We start from the raw sequence: 4,549 nt of genomic DNA on the forward strand, positions 1-4,549 counted from the left end.
CTGTGGCGCTTCGTCGTCCCTTCCTGCTCCCTGGTTGCTCTTCCTTGGCCACGTCAAAGTGGATAGCTGAGAAAGGGCTTCCGGGGGTGATCCTGGAGATACTTCCTTCGAGGGTAGAGTAGGTTCGAGGCCCTGTCTTCATGTATTCTATTTTGTCGTATCTGTGTTGGGAGCCCTTTTGTAGGCTTTTGTAGTTTATATGTGATGACCCTCCGGGGCTTTGTAATCGAACGCCGTGACCCCTCGAGGGTTATTGTACTTGAAAACTTCATAAATGAGAAATGAACTTTGTTGACCTCTGCTTTCGAATTTGCTCCATTTGTGTCTACTTTCATGCCCTTCGAAGCTCTTCAAATGTATCCCTTTTGTGTTGCTGATTGCTGATATTTTAATTTGGACGTGAGTGCTTGCTTTGATTTCTTGCCGATCGACATGGGCTCTTTTCGGTCCTACTGAAGGACAACTCTGGATCGATCTGATGGATTGGTACTCATAGATCGCGCGTTGAGTTCCGGGGCCTCCGGGGATACTGCTTCCGGGTGCAGGTCGTCTTCGGGTAACCCGAAACCCTAATTGATCTGGATGTAGATGGTCCTTTCGGGCCATACGAGATAGACTTTTGCTTCCCCTTTGTCGCTTGTTTGTTCTTACGCCCTTCGGGATTTTTGAATGCCTTCTTTTGTTTATAGGCCGTTGTAGCTTGCCGTGATAGCTCGTTTTGGTCTCCGGCTGATCGGCAAGGCTTTCCCCCGCTTTCTTTTCTTGTCGTGCTTTAGCCTGATGGGGGACCGACCGGATAAGCTTGAGCTGTCAAGGCCTCTTGGTTCGCTTGGAGATCTTGCATCAAATTTCGGACTCTTCGAGGACGATACCCCGAATGAAGGTCATCCTTGGGTGCCTCGGTAAGTCCCGTTGATCTTGATGTGGATAATTCTTTCAGAGAGTGTAAGGTTGGCTTCTCTTTGAGGAGTTTGCCTACGTTCGGAGCGCTTCTTTGGGGCCTCGTAGAGTTTTGGAGATCAGAGTTCCTGTGGTTTACTCCTCAGGAGAGGGAATCGCGATCTCGGGCGCATACCTCGCATCTGGCATCGGCGCTTTGGAGCTCATCGTGACCCTGCTTCTTGGCAGCCGGGGGCTCCAAATGTGAAATGCTACTTGGAGCATGGAGATAATTCGCGTGGATCCTTGAGCTTAGTCGTCTGTTGGAGGATGTTTGCTGGTTCGGGTGTTGACCCGTCAATTCGTATCGAGGCCATTGGCTTCCTGGAGCTTACATCTAGCAGGTGACTTCGCTGTTGCCTTTTGTATTTAAAAGGGGTGGCTTTGGCCTTTTTGCGAGACTTCACTATTTTTGGGCAGTTGTTCTTCCGTTTCGGCGTAGGGCTCCCTATCTTTAAAGTGCGAAAAGCGTCTGTGCTTCTTTAATTTATTTTGCTAGTTCTGCTATTGTCATGGCGACCACCTCAGAACTGGGGCAAAGGGCGGTGAATGTTGTTCCCGACGCTGGAGAGTCAAAGGATTTCGCTCTGGAGTCGGCGTCCTTGGTAAGAGGGGAAAACCTGGAGATGGCGAGGCGATACTGCGGGTGGAGCGAGGGGATGACAATGTGGGTGCTTTCCCCAAGTGAAGGCATCGCGGACTCTGCTAATGGGTTTTTGAGCGTGTACCTATGCCCCTTTTCTTGTGGTCCTCTTGATAAGGTCGTGCTCGATTTTTTCTCGATGAGATTCTTTGCGAAAAAAGCCGGACATGAATTCACGCTCGATCATCTCGTCAGGCTATATCGGCCTTTTCACCATCAAGGACTGATAACCTTGAGGGGTCGTTCGCCCACGCCCTTCGTTGTTGACGATGAGGAAGGTGGAGATCGAGAGTGGGCTAGTTGGTTTGTTCGAGTCAGAACGACCGATATCATTCCTGTGGAGTTTCTGCCATTCCCGGGCTCATGTTTCTGAAGACAAGGCATCGCCCGAGTCGGCTGTCCCCGGGGCTCCTGTTTCTCGGCAAACGGCTCCCTCGAGCGAGCTTGTCATGCTCGGGGCCGGTTCTTCTGGGGTCGTAGGAGCAGTACTATCAGGAGCGTGTTCTGATCTGGAGGAAATCTCCCATCTTCACTTCGCGGTGAGTTCGTGCATATTTCTTTCATATCCCGCATCTTCCTCCCCTTTTTGAATCTTTCCTGGGCAGGCCTGTGATAGTCTTAAGTCCGAGTTGTCTCGTCAAAAGGCCAAGTTCCAGAGGATTCAGGATAAGGGAGAGTCCCTTAGGCTCCTTTGCAAGGAGAAGGAAGTTGAGCTGCAGCATTGGCGATATGAGGCGTATCAGAGCTCAAACTATGAGAGCTATTTGATGGAGCAGGTAACTTTCTATAGTGCGTTCTTTGCTTCTTTCTAATTTTAAGGCTAATTTCTTCTTGCCATATCACCTGCAGAAAAAGGCAGAGGCCTTGGAGTACCTTAAAGGTAACGTGAACCGTGTCAGGGCAGCTTGCGAGGAGCTAAGGGGCCAGGTGCGGGCTCAAGCCTTGGAGGAGATGAGTGCCTCAGCTATGATCCCTGCCTTCGAGGTCCAGCTTAACTTGTCCCATGGTAATGCCAAGGTTCAGGCGGATATGATCGAGAGACTGGATTCCGACCTCTCGAAGGTCAGGGCCGAAATAATTGATGCCCGGGCGGAAGCGGCGTTAAGCTGAACCAGGGCGGATCGCGAGATGGCGATTTGCATAAAGGAGGCTGCTGATGCTCAATTTGAGTTGAGGCAAGCCCTTGATCGTGAGAAGAGGATCGAGGAATATGTTAGCTGCCGATCCCGGAGAGAAGTGTTCGAGGAAGTTGGAGCGAGAGGATTTATTCTCTCGGAGGAATTGGCTCAAGCAAGGGCGGACGAGGGCGACGCTCGATCACTCCTCATGGACGTTGCACCGGGCGATCTTGATGGATTATAGCCTTTTGGCGCAAAATATAGGTCCTATCATTTTGTAACTTGGTTTCCGGCGTGCGCAGGGCGTGCCTGTAGGTGGAAACTGGTTTTTTTTGCGTGTAAAATAAGAGGAAATTTTAAAGTATTATTCCCTTTGTACCTTTTTCTGTCGTTGCTTTCGATTGCGTAGACCGGTTTTGGAACTAGTCCCCGAGTTGCGTTACGGCTCGAGCTCTGATTGGCCTTCCAGCTTTTTCCCGCCTGCATGGCCAGAGGGTGATGACCCTTTGTGCTCCTAGACTGAAGCGGTTTGGCGGGCGCGCGGCCTGGAGATTTGTCTTGGTCGTTGATAGCGTCGTTTGGGTCGTGCTTTTAGGCGTATTGTGATTGGATTGCCCTCGGGTTCAGCCTCCGAATCGGGATCCTGACTCGAGCTTATTTTTCCCTCGAGCCCGTTTGGGCTGGTGATAATGATCTTCACTCTCTGCCCTTGGGCGTTTGGCGATTTTCCGGGTTCAGACTCTGTGTCGTGTCGCGATTCGAGCTCTAATTGACCCTTTGATTTTCTCGGAGGTTCCAGTTGGAGAAAACAACATTGATGTCACGCTCTAGGGAGTATTATGATTTTGGGGTCCAGTCTCCAAGTCGTGTTGCGACTCGAGCTGTAATCGACCCTTAAATCTCATCTGAGCTCTCGGCCAGCGACGATGGCCTTTCTATTGCTTGGTCATTGGGACCTTTTAGTATGAGGCCCGTAGGCATGCTTAGCCAGCGACAATGGCACTTACGTTGTTTGGTCATGGAGACCTTTTAATGTGAGGCCCGGAGGCTTTGCTTAGGTTAACTATTTTGGATCTGGTCTCCGAATCGGGTAACGATTCGAGCTCACTTTAATCCTCAAGTTGTCAGTTTTCAAGCTGGCGACAATGGGTCTTATGTTGTATGGTCGTAGAGACCTTTTGATGTGAGGTCCAGAGGCTTGCTTAGCTGGCGACAATGGCTCTTACGCTGTATGGTCGTAGAGACCTTTTGATATGAGGCCTGGAGGCTCTTTTGTAGGCTTAGTTTCCTCTCGTTAAGGTCTTATTGAGTATTTTGCTTGACCCGTCGTCAGTTCTGAAAGAACGTCGATTTCAAGTCGTAGTCGGCGATGTTTTAAGCACCTCGGAAGGTTCATAGCTCATAGATCGAGTAGATCGACGCTTCTGCGATTTTGGAGCCGACGTGGTCGGGACTCATTTTTTTTTTGCCTGTTGAGGGAAGCCTGTGTTTAACCGGTTATTTCCGAAGTATATTCGGAGGATTTTTTAGCAATAGTCGGGCATCCCCGAGTCGCGTTTTTTGGGCTGTAGCAGCCGTTTTTGACCGGAGTCATGTGCGTTTGGCTGGGGCTATTTTTGATCCCGAGAAGCAGTTTTAGGCGTCTACACCGAGGGTATGCCCTTTAGGGATTCTTACAAATGCGACGTATAGCCTAAACTGCAAGATTTTTCATGCATGTTGAGGTCCTACAGTTTTCCATGCCTGTTGAGGTCTTATAGTGTATGGAGAATAGATCTGGTTTTGCCGAGGCTGCACGTTAGGGTCTTACAATTTCGGATTTTCCAGTCGCGTGGCGATTGGCGACAAC

This window comes from Nicotiana attenuata, unplaced genomic scaffold (assembly GCF_001879085.1).
Source record: "Nicotiana attenuata strain UT unplaced genomic scaffold, NIATTr2, whole genome shotgun sequence".
Classification (NCBI taxonomy): domain Eukaryota; kingdom Viridiplantae; phylum Streptophyta; class Magnoliopsida; order Solanales; family Solanaceae; genus Nicotiana; species Nicotiana attenuata.